Genomic DNA, 20,270 nt, shown 5'->3' on the forward strand with positions numbered 1-20,270 from the left:
TATATATATATATATATATATATATATATATTTGTGTGAAAAATATATGTGGTTGCTTCAATTCATCAGCATTGAGAGGTTGAAGAATCACCTCTTTTCTCCTTGAACTATCAGAGACAGGCATGGTACTTGTGTTTTGATATAGAACAATTCTCCTCAAATCCCACTTGAAAGATGGTTTAGATTTAGATGGAAAAAAAAGGCTCATCCCAACCTTACCCTGACCCATGGCATCCATTTTTCTACTTTTCTTAGGAAGATCATTGTAGGCACCCTTGAGTTTAAATTCTGCTTGGGTCTTTGTTTATTTCTCTCTGACAGCACCCTCATCCTTCTTTCAATGCCCAAAGCATGGACTTTGTCAAGTTAAGCTGCTGACATGATCCCATTGGTCAGAAATCTTTCACAAAAGAATGAGAAATACTCTTACAGACAATATATGCCTCAGGAAATGCAGTATCCTTTTTATTACTTTGTGAAAATAAAGTTTTTAATCATTAAAAATACCATTTTATCTTTTCTTTATGTTTGATCACTATGAACTATGATGTTGTAAGCCTTATAAAATTTAATAAATATTAGCTATCATATCCTATTTTTAAAACTTAACTATTCTATTCATTAGCTAGAAATTTTTTCATAAAAATATTATTGGGATGATTCATTGAAAAAAATAAATGTAAAAAACTGTCATCTGACTGTGCTGAGCTGCATTTCATTTGAAGGCTAATGGAATTTACAAGAGAAAAATGTGTTTTATTCTTAATTCCACTTTTAATGTAATTGCCCAAAGTATACAACTTTGAATTATGGCTCACACTCCATAAGAACTTTTTTACTTTTTGTTTTGGTGGCCCAGAAATTCAGAATATCTTAAATAATAAATGCATGAGGATTCAAAATCCTGTTTCTCCTTCTTTTTTTGCACATTTATTTTCTAGCCAAATAGACACAATTAGGATGTGTGGAATTCCTAGACCCATATCAATTTTTCAATAAGTACCAGTAGCTAACCCTTAAAGGCTATGAGGTGTTCTTTAATCTGTACAAAGGAGTTATATTTAGTTGATTTCCCTAAGCCACTTAAATCAAATACTTTGATAATTCACTTTGTATCCCTACAGCCAGAAAACTGACTTCACACATTATTGGTGGTCATTATCAGACCAGTTGTTAAGATTGTAAAAATGGGAGGTAGCTGGGTAGCTCAGTGGATTGAGAGTCAGGCCTAGAAATGGGAGGTCCTAGGTTCAAATCCGGCCTCAGACACTTCCCAGCTGGGTGACCCTGGGCAAGTCACTTGACCCCCATAGCCCACCCTTACTACTCTTCCACCTATGAGACAATACACAGAAGTTAAGGGTTAAAAAAAAGATTGTAAAAATAGCAAAGAATGAATCAACAAAAATCTCCCACTCTTCTTTTTGTATTCTACCTCTTTAGATGTTTAGGGCAGATGTTCAGAACTTTGTTCACCAGTAAGGGATGCAAATAATATGAATTTATATTGTTTGTAGGACATCTAGACACATTTCTATTTATTCTCTCTATTCTTCCTTCTTCTTCTGTCTTCTCAAAAAATTTATTAACCTCTTGCTATATGGAGATTTTCTTCTATCATTTCTTTATCTATATGTCTCCATTTTTTTTTAACTCAACCACCATTATTCAACCTCTGAAGGGAAAATTTGACCAATTTTCACTCTGGCAACAAAACTACATTAAACCTACTTTAACCTTTTTGGATGGTTATGTTGAGGTCTTTAATTTCTACATTATTATTATTTCTACATAGTATACACACACACACACACACACACACACACAACATACACAATCTCTAGTTCCTATTTACCTCTCTCATTTCCAGTTAATTTTCCCATCTAAAAAAAATAGCAAGTGGCATAGTGATTTCATGTGACAGTACATCCATCATTACACATCCATATTCCATACCCTCGAAGTAAGGGAGGAAAGTGGGTTTCCTTATCAATTGCTTTGGAGAGGACTGAGACATTTCATTACAATTACTGTGTTCAAATGTATTTCAATGCTTTTTCCTAGACCTAGAACATCCAACCCCTTTTTCTCAAAGCAAGAATATAATGCCTACAGATGAAAAAAATTGATTGACTATGGCAAAGACAAGAGTGATCACTTTCAGAATATAATAGTTATTAGAGTTGCTAACAACATTAGTAGAGGTTCCTAACCAAGGACCTACTTAGACAATAAAATCACAGAAGTGGAAAACAAACAAAACTATTCCACATGAGAGCATTATCTGTGATTCATGATGATCATAAAATAACAATCTCTGAAGCTAATTAGTTGTCATGAACTAACTTTATAAAGCTAGTGTTTCTTTTACATTAAAAAAATAAATGTGGTATATGTGAGAAAATTAATTTCTTAGGTTTATGAGTCTATTTCTTAGGTTTATTATTCTACAGTATTTCCATTTTTTAATTTGTCCATAGGAATCTAATGATAAATACTTTCTAATTAGTGTGGGGAAGTGATATAACCATAGTAATATAGGGAGTAAGGATCAGAGCCTTTGTTTTTTTTTTTCAACATCTAGGCCCCAAGTTCCAAATCCAATGTTCTTTCCAAGGTAGTTTTTTTTTTTGTTGTTTTTTTTTTGGGGGGGGGGAAACTTTTAAATCAATATTTTGCTCTGCTGAGTGAAATTTTTTTTGAAGTGAAAAATAAAAATATCTAGTTTCATTTTCTGAGAAATATTTTTCGTCCCTTTCTTTAGTTACTGGATAGCTGACAAAAAAATAATGGAAAGTTAAGAATTATTTTGCTTTTCCAATGTTTTCTTATTTTTTTGTAATATTTTTAGGATTAATTACATTTAATTGGTTTTTATTTTCAAGTAACATATCTTTTATTGGTCCTTCTCTACTACTAACTTCCCCTCCCTTTTATTGAGCATTTAAATAGAAATCTCTCAATAACTATATTATATAGCAAAACTGCTTTCCATGTTAAATATCTATAAAAATGGAATTCTATTCCTACAGCATTTTAAAAATTATTAACATTATTTTCTGTATTTTGAGTTTAATATTTTCTCTTTCTCTCCTGCCCCTTCCTTACTCAATGAGAAGGCAAGAAAAATAATTCTCAATATACATGTGAATTCATCCAAAATATATTTCTCCTAGCCATATTATTTTAAAAAATCTAGAAAAATAAAGTAAAAAATAATCAACTTCAATATCAAATTAGAGTTGGTTAGTGTATAATATTTTTCATTATAAATTATTATTTTGTATTATGCTAAATGTTTAAAAATCCAAACAAAGCAAGCATTTCCATATATGTAGAAAAATAAGATATTACACAAATGAATCACAGACCTCCTAAATTTTTAACTTACTTTTCATCATATGTACATAATAGATATCTTTTACTAATTTCTCAACCCCTCCTCTCCATATCATATTGGATATTATAATGGTAGCCAACATACTCATATAAATCAAGTCTTCCATGTTTTTCTGTTCATTTCCTGGAGGTAATATTCACAGTTTATTCTTCCAATCTTAGTTTTTTGGCTCTGCATAACATTCTCCTGATTCTACTCATTTTACTGTTTATTATTTCATATAGTCCTTTCCCATTTCTTTTTAATCAGTATGTTCATCATTTCTTATGGTGCAGTAGTATTCCATCACAATCATATATCACAACTTGTTTAGTTATTCCCTAAGTCAGGGGTCAGCAACCTTTCTGGCCGTGAGAGCCATAAATGCCACATTTTTTAAAATGTAATTTCATGAGAGCCGTACAATGCTCACAGTGCATGCTCCTGTAACAGTGCGTGCTCCTGTAATAGCACCTGAAAAAAAATTGACTTTATGGCTCCTGCAGAAAGAACCATGTGTTGCCCACCCCTGCCCTAAGTGATAGGCATTCTCTCAATTTCCAATTCTTTGCTACCACAAAGAAAGCTCCAAGAAATATTTTGGAACATATGAGTCCTTTTCCTCTTTCCCTAATCCTTGAAGAATAGTCCCAGCAGCAACACTAACAGAACATTAGCGTCCCTGTTTTTTCATATTCCCTCCAACATTTACCACTGCCTTTTTGTCATTTTAGCTAGTTTTGTGGGTGTGAGGTGTTATCTCAGAATTGTTTTGATTTACATTTCTCTACATCAGTAGTATCCTGGAGCATTTCTTCATATACCTAAATATAGTTTTCATTTTTTTCATCTAAAGATGGTCTGTTCATATATTTTACCCATTTATCAATAGGAAGATGTATTTTATTCTTAAAAATTTGGCAAATTTCCCTATATCTTTTATTGCTGTTTGTTGTCTATGTTCTATTCCACTGATCTATCTTTCTAATTCTTAGCTGTACCAAATGGTTTTGATATTAACTGATTCATAATACAATTTAAAATTCGGCACTAGTAGAACTCCTTCATATATATATATATATATATATATATATGTGCATATATATATAATTTCTTTGATTTTTTTGCCTTTTATTCTTCTAGATTAATTTTCTTATTTTTCTAATTCAATTTTTTGTAATTTAATTGCAATGGCACTGAATAATTAGTTTAATTTAGATAGGATTGTCATTTTAACTTCTCTATAGCACTGTCTGTCCATGAACAATTAATAATTTTCCATTCATTTGTATCTGATATTATTTGTGCAAAAAGTGTTTTATAATTATGTTCATATAGTTCCTGGGTTTGTTTTGGCAGGTGTACTCCCAGGTATTTTATTCTACTTGTGGTTAATTTAAATATAATTTTTTTTAACCTGGGACTCCATTCTAGGAGCATAGGGCCACAACCAGTAGGCAATGGGTCGCTCAGGGTCACCCAGCTGGGAAGTGTCTGAGCCCGGATTTGAACCTAGGATCTTTCATCTCTAGGCCTGGCTCTCAATCCACTGAGCTAGCCCAGCTGCCCCTACTTTAGGTTGCAGTTTCTTTAGCAGATGTAGTTTTTACAGGGTGGGGTTGCTAGCCCCACGCCCAACCCTCCTCCTTTTTCATCCGGGCTAGGGACTGTCCTTAGCCCAGGAGTGGTAAGGGTGGGCGATAGGGGTCAAGTGACTTGCCCAAGGTCACACAGCTGGAAATGTCCGAGGCCAGACTTGAACCTAGGACCTCCAGTCTCTAGGCTCTCAATCCACTGAGCCACCCAGCTGCTCATATATTATATGTAAATATAATATTACTTTCTAACTCTTCTTGCAGAACTTTGTCACTAATATAAAAATGCTTATGATTTATGAGGATTTATTTTATATTCTGCTACTTTACTAAATTTGTTGATAATTTCAACTAACTTTATAGGTGAATTTTTTGGGATTTTGTACATATAATATTATATAATCAGAAAAAAAAACAGATAGTTTTATTACCTCTTTGCCCATTCACATTCCTTTGATTTCTTTTTCTTCTCTTATTGCTATTGCTAGCATTTCTCATACTATGTTACATAATACTGGTGATAATGGGCATCATTTATACAATAATTTTTTTATTTTCTTCTGATTATATGTCAACATAATTTTTCAGTATTTGATTTCTGATATTTTTTAATCTATGTTCTCTCTCTCCCAACCATACTTCTTCCCTCCTCAGGAAGGCTGGTAATATGATATAGGGTGCACTGATATTATTATATGATACATATTTCCATGTTTGTCATTGTATGAAAGATACATTATTTTCACTAGGGAAAATTTTATGAAGAAAATAAGCAATGGTATGTTTCAATTTCTCAACATCTCAATTCAAATATTATTCATATTACATTATGTCCCTAGATTCTTCTACTTAGCTCATATCTATTTAATTAGAAGGGTTCATAGCAATATTAAATGAAAATAATGGGGCATATAAATTAGAGAAAATATTGTTTAATGAAGATAGAATTGGAACTGATTTTATGAAGATGTTGATTTGAAACCTATCTCAGATGCTGGCTTGATCTGTGTCACAACTTCTCTGGGCTAAAATTACCTATCTGTCTAATTGGGAAGTTGGACCCAGTGATGACTAAGGTCCCTTCCAGTTTTAAATCTGTAATCCTAGGACTGACACATCTATGATCTTAATGAACTAAGTTTATAATGATATATTTCCATAAATATCCCTTTCTATGATCTGCAAAAGGAAGCTAGAGATGGATGTGGTGATACATGCCCATGTCTATAATACTGTGGAAATCGAGGCAGTTGTTTGCTTCAGGACAATCATTTGGAGCTACTATGGACTAAGTTGATCAAATATATACAAAAATCTGGTCATTATTATGGTGAGCCCCAGAAGAGGTATAGGGTAAAGGAGATGTTGAAGCTGCCTAAGATGAGGAACTGTTTTTGGTGATCCCTATGCTGATTAGTATTGGGATGAGGCCTATTTTTGATCACTTAACTTCCAGCCTGTGCAAGACATGGAAGCCCAGTTCCCCCTAACCTTCATCTCCATAAGAAAAGGAAGTTAAAACATTGAAGATAAACAAATCCATTGGTTTCATACAGATATATTTTGAGAAATGTAGGAATATTTATAAATTTTAATTTTATTAACAAAAATTATAGTATTTAGAACATATTTTTATAAATTAGCAGGGCCTAAAAATGTCAACATGGCAAAAGGGCATTCTACTGTCTTGCCAGATTTTTTGAGTCAGTAGTAAGACTTCAGTCTTTCAGAATATTTGATTTTGTTTCTTTGTAAATGATATTTTGTGTAAACTTTTCATTTATTCCTAGGAAAAAATATCTTCCCAGGAAACTTTTGAGGACATAATATTCAATAGAGGATGTATTTTATTTTTTTACTTTATTGCAAATGTATGTTTTTGTTGTTTTTAGTAAATCTAGCCAGTTTACATTGTGTGAACTCAGTTCACTAAGCATTTAAATGGCAAATGTTCTGTAGTTGTGTAAATAGATATTGATGTAACAAATTACAAACAGAAAATGTTAGCACTAGCAGCAACTACTGAAAACTTGGGAACTATTTAAATTTACTTCTTTACATAGGACAAACCAAATCACAGATATTAAAATACTTGTCCAAGGTTGTGTAATAATTTAGCAGCAAAGAAAGGACTAGAAGCCAAGTAAACTCCTACTTTGTATCTCTCTGTCACACCAAATAGCCTCCTTCTCACTGAAGCTTTGGAATGTTGTTGATGTAGTTAAATTGATTTTATATATAATGAAACCAAGGCCAAAAAAGTCAAGTCACTCAAAAAAGTCAAAAAATTTTAACTTTTATCAAAAGCCATATAGTCTGGAATTTTAGAAGTTATGAAATTAATTTTTTACTACCATTGAAAAGAAGTTTCAACTCCCACCCCCTTTCAAGTCCTTTTGTATGCTGTTATTGTTCACAAACCTAGAAGAGGAAGAATTAGGAAGAAAAGTCTAGAAAGTGATTAGAGAAAATATGGAACTGGAAACATGTAGAAACTCTTTGCTTAGAAGTGAATTATGATATTTTAGAATTCAGTGTTTATGATCTGCCTACCAAACTTGTCAAAATAGCAAGACAAAAATCATACATAAATGCTAAGTTCACTAAGGAAAGAAAAATGTTGGGTTTGTAGTCAGGGAGTACTGGGATTTAAACCCTGCCTCTGTCATTTTCTGACAGTGAGAGACTGAAGAAGTCATCACTTTAAATCATATAAGGGATGAAATCTAAACTTGTGAGAAGTTTCCAATGTCATTTTAATTTGAAAAAAAATTAAGAATATTTTCCCATGGTTATATGATTTATCCCTCATCTCCTTCCCCGCCTCCCATAGCCAAAGATCAATTCCACTGTGTTTTGCATGTGTCATTGATCAAGACCTATTTCCATATTATTAATATTTGCAGGAGCAGCTGGGTATCTCAGTGGATTGAGAGCCAGGCCTAGAGACAGGAGGTCCTAGGTTCAAATCCTACCTCAGGCACTTCCCAGCTGATTGACCCTGGGCAAGTCATTTGACCTGCATTGCCCACCCTTACCACTCTTCCATCTAGGAGCCAATACACAGAAGTTAAGGGTTAAAAAAATTTGCATTAGGGAAATTGCTTAGAGTCTACATCCCCAATCATATCCCCATCAACTCATGTCATCAATTAGTTGTTTTTCTTCTGCATTTCTACTCCCAGTTTTTCTCTGGATGTGAATAGCATTCTATCTCATACATCCCTCAGATTTGTCTTGAATCATTGCATTGCTGCTATTAGAGAAGTAGATTACATTTAATTGTACCACAGTGTATCCATCTCTGGGTATAAAGTTCTCCTGGTTCTGCTCTTTTGGCTCTGCATCAATTCCTGGAGGTTGTTCCACTTCATCCAATGTGATTTTAAAATACTACATTTTTCTTTTTATGTATCAACAAAATTAACTTCAACTCAGTAATTATAACAACAAATTAAAATTAAAACCACAGTGTGAGAAATGTAGTCACAAGCTAAAATTCAACAGGGCGAGTTAAGATTAATTTTCAGGAAAAGCCTATTCAATATGTTTGTGGAGTCTTTTTTCACTGTCAGATTTTAGGAATGCAGAAAGACTTTGCCCCTTTTGAACGTTATTGGAATTAATGATTAGAGTTTTATTATTAGAAAATTATCTTGAGTACATAGATAAGGTAAAAAAGTCTCTGAAGTAAGGATTGTTTGTGTATTAAAAATAACATTTAAGTGATCACAATAATGCAAAAGTTATCTATATATTTGTTATTTCACATTCTGTGAAATTTTAGGAACATTGTATTTTGTTCTTCGTTTCTTCATATATTCATCCCCCACAAAATTGATGGTTATAGCCATCATTAAAAGTCATTAGAGTACTTAATTTTGCATAACTATATAGCTATACGAAGTAAATTTCAAAGAACCAAGTCTTAGAGCCATAGCAATAGAAAAAATTTCAGACATCATTTAAGCTAATATAGCCCCTTTACAGATGAGGAAATTGATTCTCAAAGAAGTGAAATGATTACTCCAAAAATAGCATAAGTCATCTGCAGAGCTGAGACTGGAATCTTAGATTACAGATTTTCAGATAAATGATCTTTCTACTGCACTTTACTAATACTAGAGGTAAGAGATTAATGTTTCATTTTACTCCTTGAAGACATTTATATAACTATTTTTACCATGGTTGCTTAATATGTAGAGTGACCATTTCTAATAAAAAAGCAGAAGAGTGCCATACCTATCAAACTACCAAAAAACTTTTTTACTGAATTAAAAAAACTATAACAAAGTTCATTTGGAAGAGCAAAAGATCAAGAATATCAAGGGAAATAATGAAAAAAAAAATGTGAAGGAAGGTGGCCTAGCAGTACCAGATATTAAAGTATATTATAAAGCTGCAGTCATCAAAATGATATGGTACTGGCTAAGAGACAGAAGAGAAGATCAGTAGAATAGACTTGGGGTAAGTGACGTCAGTAAGACAGTGTATGGTAAACCCAAAGAGCCCAACTTTTGGGACATGAATCCACTATTTGACAAAAACTGCTGGGAAATTTGGAAAACAATATGGGAGAGATTAGGTTTAGATCAACATCTCACACCCTACACTATGATAAATTCAGAATGGATGAATGACTTGAATATAAAGAAGGAAGCTATAAGAAAATTAGGTGAATATAGAATAGTATACCTCTCAGATTTATGGGAAAGGGAAGATTTTAAAAACAAGGAAGAGTTAGAAAAAATTACAAAATATAACATAAATAATTTTGATTATATTAAATTAAAAAGGTTTTGTACAAACAAAAACAAAGCATCCCAAATCAGAAGAGAAACAAAAAACTGGGAAAAAAATCTTTATAACAAAAAACTCTGACAGAGGTCTAATTACTCAAATATACAAGGAGCTAAAATAATTGTTAAAAAATCAAGCCATTCTCCAATTGATGAATGAATTCATGTCCAAAGGACATGAATAGGCAATTTTCAGATGAAGAAATCAAAACTATCAATAAGTACATGAGAAAGGGTTCTAAATCTTTAATAATTAGAGAAATGTAAATCAAAACAACTCTGAGGTATCACCTCATACCTAGCAGATTGGCTAAAATGATAGCAGGGGAGAGTAATGAATGTTGAAGGGGATATGGGAAAATTGGGACTTTAATGCATTGCTGGTGGAGTTGTGAACTGATCCAACCATTCTGGAGGGCAATTTGGAACTATGCCCAAAGAGCTCTCAAAGACTGCCTGCCCTTCGATGCAGACATAGCATTGCTGGGTTTGTACACCAAAGAGATCATAGATAAACAAACTTGTATGAAAATATTTATAGCTGCGCTTTTTGTGGTAGCAAAAAAACTGGAAAATGAAGGGATGCCCTTCAATTGGGGAATGGCTAAACAAATTGTGGTATATGCTGGTGATGGAATACTATTGTGCTCAAAGGAATAATAAACTGGAGGAATTCCATGTGAACTGGAAAGACCTCCAGGAATTGATGCAGAGTGAAAGGAGCAGAGCCAGAAGAACATTGTATGCAGAGACTGATACACTATGGTAAAATCAAATGTAATGGACTTCTGTACTGGCAGCAATGCAATGATTCAGGACAATTCTGAGGGATTTATGGTTAAGAACACTACCCACATTCAGAGGAAGAACTGCATGAGTGGAAACACAGAAGAAAAAAATACCGCTTGAACGCATGGGTTGATGCGGGCATAGTTGGACATGTAGACACTAAATGACCACACCAATGTAAATATCAATAATATGTAAATAAGTCTTGATTGATGACACATGTTAAAACCAGTGGAAACGCAAATTGGATAATGGGAGAGGGAGTCTAAAGTGGGGTTGAAGGGGAAAGTAAAAACAAGAATCATGTAACAATGGAAAATGTTTCTAAAAATATTAAAGAAAAAAAAAGAAAAAGCAGAAAGAAGGAAGAAACTACACAGAATGGGGCAAGGGGTCATGTTCAAAAGCACCAAATTGGTGCAAAATATAAAAACAGAGAATTATTGTTGAAGTATTGTTGAAGTTTCCTTTATGTGAACTAGCAAGATCTGGAGAGAATCTTGCTGTGAAGTTGTCCTGTGAAGAACTGCTGAATATACTTGGATTAGATCCCTGGTAGATAAACTTTTTTTGCTGAGGTTTAAAGGCTTCAAATAGAAGAGAGAGAACATTCATGAGTATCCTTTTGTCATCTGTGATTAATTGAAAGCCTGGAAAATGATTGGAGCAGATATAGAACTGGATATATGTTGAAACTTCAATAATTGTTTTTACATAAAGGAAAGAACTTATAAAAAGCTGAGAGTTTTTTTTATATAATTTATATAAAACGTACTATGTTTATTCAAGAAGGAAATTAGAAATGACAAGCTGATCAGAAAAAAATATTACATATATATACTTTAACACATTATGTTGGGAGGAGCATATATTGTAAATTGAGTTCACTTGGACTTTAGTAACAAGTCATGACACTTCCTTTAAAATTATAATCCTTTTCTCAAAAGACTTAATTAGAGAGAGAACATAAAGGTCATTCCTCTATTGTAAACCTTTAGAGCCTTTGAACTTTCTAACTGACTCAAATGTCACATAAGTTATACTCCTCTGTAACTATTATTCCAAAATATTCAACTCTAATGACACTGTATATACATAGTAGCACTATCTGTCCTTGACCCTCTTAAATGGGAAGTTATTCAACCTTTGACAATGTCACCAAATACTTCCCTGGCTTCTGACTGATCATTAAAGATTTGCTATTATATTTTTTTTTTACTGTATTCTCTTTTATGTTGTTTCTTTAGTTCTGATGCATGGTTTAAAATATTATCATTAGTCTAATTTCAGGGTAACTTTTAAAATAAACTAATTTATAAAACTTTCTCTTTTTTTACTACAGCTAGCAACTTTTTAGAAATATGAAATACAGGTGGCTATTGGGAAGCAGATTTTTCTATTTTAACCCATTACTTTAACAAAATCTCCTATTGCAAGATCTTCTAGAAAGAAATTCTTTTTAAAACACTGATGGTATTTGATCCCCAGTAAACTCTTCTCAGGGACTATTTATAAGGATCAAGAGGGTAGTGCTCTATATCAAGGAAAGGAAATTATTCCTTTATTCCTATGACATATTCAGGGTCCATGTTTTTACTGAGGAAACCTAAATAAGAGAGAGATAAAATCATGTGTCTTTAAGCAAGGTGTTAGACATTGCCAGATGCCAAATAAGACAATTTCAAAAAGTGTGGAACTAGACACATCATTTGTGAATGTCCTAAGTTCTTTTTCTGATGATATATTTCATGAATGGCACATTTATTTTTAAAGGCCATTGATTAAAAAATTCAGTAATGTCAGCATATCTCAATTTTTAAAAAGAGTATCATCATGAGGTTCATATATAAATAAATGGATATGTATGAGATATAACTATAAGATATAAAGGAAGTTTTTCATGTCTGATGACAGAAACTTTTTTGTTAATTTATACATATGCCTTTTTTTACTTTAGGTTATAAATAAAATCATCTAACTTACTTTGTGCTGTAAGTCTTGTACTTAGTTGAAATAAGTGAGGCAATTCTGGAAGTTGTTACCACTTTTCAGGCAATAGAGTATATATTTGATAAACATAAAGAGAAATTATTCTGTGAGTTGGAATATTATGAGAACCAAATGATATAGTATGTGTAAAATATTTTACAAAACAATGGGTTCATAAATAACATGGATAAAAAAAGTCTGATCAAATGGAAGAATTTACTGAAATAATTAATATAAAAAGTACTTACCTAAATATATAAGAGATAGCAAAACATTTTAGAAATTATTTAATAAGGAGATGTGGACTTGGATATTTGATGAAGCAAATGATAGGTCACAGGGCACTTCTAATGATTAGCTAAGAGAAACAACCTTACCTCTTATAGACTAGATAGTTTTAGATGGCTCCACTCTGAGACAGTTATGAATACAGCCCACTGTTGGAGAATTCAACTTTTGAGGAAGCTTTATGTGCTCTCTTCTCTCCTCCTTAAGCCCACTGCTGGAATCAATGAGTTAATGTACTGGATAGAATGTTGGCTCTAGAGTCAGGAAGATTTGAATTCAAAACAAGCATTAGATACTTTCCATCTATATAACGTCAGACAAATCACTTACTATCTATCAGTTTCCTCACCTGCAAAATGGGATTTACAGTAGCACCAGTCTAATAGGGTTGTTGTGAGGTTCAAATGAGATATTTGTTAAGCATTTAGAACAGTATCTGGCATATAATAGGCACTTAATAAGTGATAATTCCCTTCCCTTCCCAACCACCATTGATAGTAACATCTTATAGTAGGAACATATAACCACTGGAAACAAGTTCTGTATCATATAACCTGAGATAAATATTCAATGACATTACTTCACAGATCCAAATTATTCCTGTTTAATGGGAGAAATTTTTGTTTGCTAATCAGAATGATCCTAGAATCCAGCTAGCCAAAAAAAGGGGGAAGAAATTCCAGAGACTACACAAGATTTTGGGATGCCCACATGGGGTATTCTGTAAATATGAATTCGAGAGTTCTAGGTACCAAATCTTTTAGAGAGAAGACTTGAAGTGTCATCTTGGAAAAGAAGCAGTTTATAATAGTTCCTGCTTTTTGGAGCCTTCAAAGCCATTGAAAGTTCTAGTTCAGGATTTAAAAGCTGGGAGCAAATGGATTCTACCCAAGCAATGACCAACAGCAATGAGTGCAGCAGCATCCAGTGAAGGCTATGAATTTGATATGACTAAAAGCAGTTCAACTCATCTCTCAGTTCTGGGCATTCTCTCTTTCCTCCATACCTGGAGTGTTCTACCTTTACTTCTCTGACTACTGAACTCCCTGGCTTCCTTTAAGTCACAACCAAAATCTTACCTGCTACAAGAAACCTTCCCCATCCCTCTTTATTCTAGCATTCTTAGTGTTAATTATTTTCCAATTATATAGTACACTATGGTTTGTGTATATCTGTTCATTTGTTTTCTGCCCTTTTATCCTGTAAGTTCCTTGAGAGGGCATCCATTTATATCTCCAATGCTTAGCATAGTACCTGGAACATAATAGAGTCTTAATAAATATTTACTCATTAATTGATTCATCATTTGCTATTTAGCTCTGCTATAGTAGAGGAATTGGTTGTTTAGATGTCAACTAACATATTTCATATTTGTCATCTTATGTACCATATTTGAACTTTTTTACTTTCTCTAATGAGGATATGTGATTATAGGAGTATATGCAACTTCAGTTTATGGAGATGGATGTTCTAAATCATCTTATTATATTCTGAAATTCTGCTATTCCACTGAATGAATTCCCTTTGAAATAATTTTGTCATGTTTCTGACTATGAAAGGTAAATGCATTTTTCAGGGCTCAGGACCCACTGGAATGGGGAATCACAAAGCACCTTAAACTCAGAGACCCCTGAGGGATCTGACTGGCAATTATGAATTGAGGGAATTGTTCCCCAAAAAGTGATATAGTCTATATAAACATGTTATCATGAGGATGATAATGATGATTCTATGTTTAGAGAAGGTCAGAGAGAATGTCTTTGAAGTTTATAGTTTTTCAATATTCCATTATTTCAGGAAAGTTATAATAAAATTTCATTTCGATATCTTTTCCAGTTTTCAACTTGACAGACTCACCAAATCCTGTTTCTGTATATCCCTTTCTCTTTCACAAAGTTACCTCCCTCTGGTCTGAAACTATAATCAAGTAAACTTTGCAATTGCTCCTGGACCTATAGGGTATGTCAATAGACTCCTTTATGAAACCCACTCATTATCTTTGTAGCGAAAATATGCATCTCTGACCACTACTCTATATGTGAAGTCTCCCCATTACAATGTAAGCACCTTGAGGGCAGGAGTAAGATTATGTTTTTATTAACTAATAAATGTTTTTAAATGGCTTTTCATTCCCTTCTGTTTCACTTGAGGATTAATTGAAAAATCGGATTTTTGTACCCTTAGTAAGGAGACTAAAGGACTGTCTTATAGCACTTGAAGCATTTATATGTTATTTTATGTGAAAAAATATAATAGATCTTATTATTTGGATAAAGAAGGAATTGAGTGACAAGTGAAAACCACCATAATGCAGATTTCCTCGAAATATGATAAAATATTTCCTAATAATTAAAGTTGTCGGGGCAGCTGGGTAGCTCAGTGAATTGAGAGTCAGGCCTAGAGACAGGAGGTCCTAGGTTCAAATTCGGCCTCAGACATTTCCCAGCTGTGTAACCCTGGACAAGTCACTTGACCACCATTGCCCACCCTTACCACTCTTCCACCAAGGAGCCAATACACAGAAGTTAAGGGTTTAAAAAAATAATAATAATTAAAGTTGTCTGAAATTGTCATGGACTGAAGAGTGAATTCATGAATTATCCACTCATAAAACTTGTGTTCAAGCTGAGGTTCTACCACCAAAATCTGTTGGAGATTTTGAAAGGATATTCATGCATTATACTGAGGGCTAACTATGTAACCTCTATGGTGCTATAAAGCTCTAAAAGTAGAGAGAAATTGTCTATCTTAATACCTATTACTTCATTATCATGTTTTCGATTAATCACTAAGTAAAACAACACAGTCAATTGATATCAGTATTGGCTTCCATCTCAATCTTTCAAATCACTTGATTAATTTCATTTTTAACCAGAGATTTATTCATTTAGAAGGGACTTCTTATCATTTGTCATTTGTCAGATTCATTTTTCAGGTTCACCAAATTTAAGCCTTGTATCCACCAAGTATTCTTGTTTTGTTTTCAGAATTTGAGCATTTTGAATGACAGCAATCATGAAGACTATCTTTATTCTGGAAAAGATGGGTTATCGTCAAGATCTATGAACATACAGATATCAATGAAATTATAGATTTTTTGAAATTTTGAAATTTTTCAGATACCACTTTTATCACTTTTTCTTCATAATTAAAATGGATTATATGAATTGATTTACCTTTCTGAAACACTGAAGCTAAAGGAATACATTTTACCCCAGAAATATCTGGGAAAAGTTTATAATTTTAATGAAGAATATCATAATATATATTTTACTTAGATTACTCTGATGTTTTTACTTACTAAGATTCCTCATTGTGTAATCTTGAAGGATTCCATGGAGTGGGGTCCTTTTGAAACACTGGTTTTTTCTGTAAAATGTTGAAGGAAAGAATCTCTCGTCTCTACAATTGATTCTCATACAGCAACACTTGACCATTTTCAATATGAGGGTCATTCTGGCAATAGCACTGACACCTCTGACCTGTGAGTAATTAATGGCCTTTCTCTTCATTTTGATGAATACTCTTCCCACTCTCCTTATCCTCTAAAACCTCAATACAAACTCTACTACTGTGAAACACTCCTTTCCTTTGGACTGCAATTGCCTCCTATTCTCTAATGTCATGGTTTCAATTCTACCAAAGCTATTGAAACACTTTACCTTTTATTATTATACCTTTTAAGGATAAAACTGTTCTCTAAAAGATTCTAGAGTTCAATTTATACTTCTTTCCCTTTTTCTGTAATCCTTAACATGTAATACAGTTTTTTTAAACCCTTAACTTCTGTATATTGTCTCATAGGTGGAAGAGTCGTAAGGGTGGGCTATGGGGGTCAAGTGACTTGCCCAGGGTCACACAGCTAGGAAGTGTCTGAGGCCGGATTTGAACCTAGGACCTCCTGTCTCTAGGCCTGGCTTTCAATCCACTGAGCTACCCAGCTGCCCAAAATTCATTTATTTATGCTAAAACTTCTACTCTGTGGGCATCTTGATAGTGCCTACCTCTCTTCACATGAACCAAAAATGAAGCTTTAATTTCTTCCTATATCTGACAAATTCTGACTACAAGCAAATATGAGCACTTATCTTTTTTTCTTTAAAAAATGTACACTGATAATTGAGGGAAATCAGGGAAGTTCTTGAGTAGGTGGTTGTTCAGATGGAGCTATAAAGGGCATAGCATACCCCAGTCATGAGGGCCAAACTTGTTTAAACATTGAAGCAGGAAGATGGAATGTAATGTAAGGAAAGCCAATTTGATTGAAATATAGAATGAGTTAGAGGACATAATATGAAATCATTTTGAAAATATGCATTGGTGTCAGATTGTAAAGGACTTAAAATTATAAACAGAAATATTTATATTTTAATCTGGAGATTAAAGGAAATATTTCTTGAATAAAGGAATGACATAATCAGATCTATACTTTAGGAGTAGAAATTTGGAAGCTATAAAAATATGAAAGAGAGAAAGATTTGATTAGATCAAGGGACACAGAAGGCTATTACAATAGTCCAGAAGAGATGAGAGTCTGAATTGTGGAAGTGGCTAAATAAGGTAGGAAGAAAAAAGGAGTGGGTGACATTACCAAACTAGAAATGTTGTAAAGATAAAATTAACAAGATTTCACAGGAAATTGAAATTTACCTATTAAGTTGGAATATTTAGACATTAAAAATTAAGCTGTCCATAATACAAATGTTCTCATTTATATGTGGTCACTTTTTTTCTTTTCCTCTGTGAGGGAAAGGAATAGAGGTGGAGACCAAAGGGAATAAGAATTTGCATAGTGTCAACTATGTGGCAAGGATTAAGCTAAACATTTTTTAAAAAAATATCTCAGGATAAGTTGCATAGAAATGTTATATATGTGTATACATATGTATGCAAATGTAAATGTTTTCCTCACCCTTTTTATGTCAGTTAACTTTTGGATTAAATATACACATAAACACATGTGTATGTTTATATGTGTGTGTTTCAGCAAGATTTTTCAATGAATTGGATGTGAGGTTGTGAGGCAGAATAATAGATTGATGGTTCTAATATTTTGAATCTCATTGAAAAGAATCAATCAATTGGCAAGCATTCGTTAAGTACTAATTACATTTCAGACATTATGCTGTGTTCTAGTAAAGTCAAGTCAATAAACCACTAAATACCTACTATGTGGCAAACTGTCCCAAACATAGGGTATACAAATATGATAAAAAAAAAACAGCAACTGACCTCAAGCATTTTGCATTCTAATGGGGGTAAACAATATTAAAGAAGGCTAAAAAAACAGCAAGGAGAAGGGAAATGATAGCTGTGGGAAAGAGCACAGTGGAAAAAATCAAGATGTCTAAACTGAGATCAACTGAGTGGGAAATGAAAAGATACGTGATGAGTAAGAATATAAAAACAAAGAATAAAAAAAACCCTTTTCTCTTTTTGATATTTTATTTTTGAAATTACATGTTATAATTTTCAACACATTTTCTGAAATTATAAGATTAAAACTATCTCCCTCCCTTTTCTCTCTCCTCTCAAAGATGGTCTGAGTTATGTATTGTTCTGCAAAACATACATTCATATTGGCCATTGTTATAAGGGAATACTCATGTAAAGCAAAACCCGCAAATAAAAGCATTAATAAACTAAAGAGGAAAAGAGTGTGCTTTGATATGCATTCTGTCTCAAGAGTTCTTTCTCTGAAAGTAGATAGCATTCATTGTCATAAGTCTTTCACAATTGTCCTGGATCATTGTATTGCTGAGAGTAGCTAAGTCTTTCATAATTGATTTTCATATTGTTACTGTGTACAATGTTCTCCTGGTTCTGCTTATTTCATTTCCATCAGATCATGTTGGCTTTTCCAATATTTTCTGAAATCATCCTGCTCATTATTTTATATAGCACCATTGACATCGTATGACACAATTTGTCCTGCCATTACAATATTGATGGACATCCCCTCAAATTCTAATTCTTTGCAACCACAAAAGAGCTACTATAAATACTTTTGTACAAATAGATTCTTCCCTTTCTTCCTTTTATTTGATCTCTTTGGGATACAGTCCTCATAGTGGTATTAAAGAATCAAAGGAATATATATATATATATATATATATATATATATATACACACATATATATATATAGTTTTATAGCTCTTTGGGCATAATTTCAAATTGTTCTCTAGGGTGTTTGGATCTATTAGCAACTCCAAAAACAATTCATTCATATCTAAATTTTGCCGCATACCCTTCAACATTTATGATTTTCCTTTACTATCATATTGGCCAATCTGATAGGTATGAAGTGGTATCTCAGAGTTCTTTCAATTTGCATTCCTCTAATCTAGAATGATTTAGGACACTTTTTCATATGATTATGGATAACTTTGATTTCTTCATCTGAAAACTGCCTTTTTATATCTTTTGACCATTTTTCATTTGGGGAATGATGTATTCTTATAAATTGGACTTTGTTTTCTATATGTTTGAGAAATGAGACATTGATGAAAGAAATTTGCTGTAAATGTTTTCCTAGTTTGTTGTTTCCCTTATAACTTTGGCTACATTAATTTTATTCACACAAAACCTTTTAAATTTAACATAATAACAATTAGGTCTCCTGACTCAATCCTCTGCCTCTTGTTCCTGAGCGGAAAGAGAGCAATGGCCAGGAGCTGCTTAACATCTTGCTCACAGGTATAGCAGGGTTTGGGAAGACTATACTCAGTAGAGAACTGGCATCAAAAACAGAACTGACATATATTAATATGGGTAATTTATCATAAGAAGAATTTTTGATAGTTTTGATGAAGAATATGAATGTTCCATTCTGAATAAAGACAGAGTCATTGATGAGTTAGAAAATAAAATAAAAGAAGGTGAATTTACTGTTCATTATCATAGCTATGACTTTTTACTCGAACGATGGTTTCACTTAGTTTTTGTGCTTCAAACATAAAATTCTGTATTATAGAAAAGGCTTGAAATGAGGGGATATAGGGTGAAGACGCTACATGACAATGTTTAGTGTGAAATTTTCCAAATTCTTTATGAAGAAGCATAGCCTCCCACAAGCCTGAACTAGTGCACTCAGTGCCCAGCAATGCATCAGAGTAACTGGAGTAATTTAGATAATTTAGATCAGATAATGAAATAGCTTGAGGAATAGATAAAAGATAATAATTGCACATTGAGGGGAAAGCGTGGACTCTCAAGACTTTCCACATGATAGATAAAGATTTTCTTGATGATCTTTCTCTCCCTATGCAATAGAAATTCAGAAAATGTATGAATTTTACTATCCAACATTGTGTTTTAGAAGTAACAGGTAGACAAAATATAAAGGTGATTTATGACTTAATTAATTTTTTTGCTCCATGAGAAAGCTGAAATCCTTGAAATAAATCAATAAGGTATTAAGGTTTTTTTTT

At 32.8% G+C, this 20,270-nt stretch overlaps 1 pseudogene; it reads left to right on the plus strand.

The window, feature by feature from the left end:
- LOC123251890 overlaps window positions 1-20,068 on the plus strand; it is a 101,763-nt pseudogene extending 81,695 nt beyond the window's left edge.
- The last annotated feature ends 202 nt before the right edge of the window (window positions 20,069-20,270 follow it).

The sequence above is a fragment of the Gracilinanus agilis genome, chromosome 1, assembly GCF_016433145.1.
Source record: "Gracilinanus agilis isolate LMUSP501 chromosome 1, AgileGrace, whole genome shotgun sequence".
NCBI lineage: Eukaryota > Metazoa > Chordata > Mammalia > Didelphimorphia > Didelphidae > Gracilinanus > Gracilinanus agilis.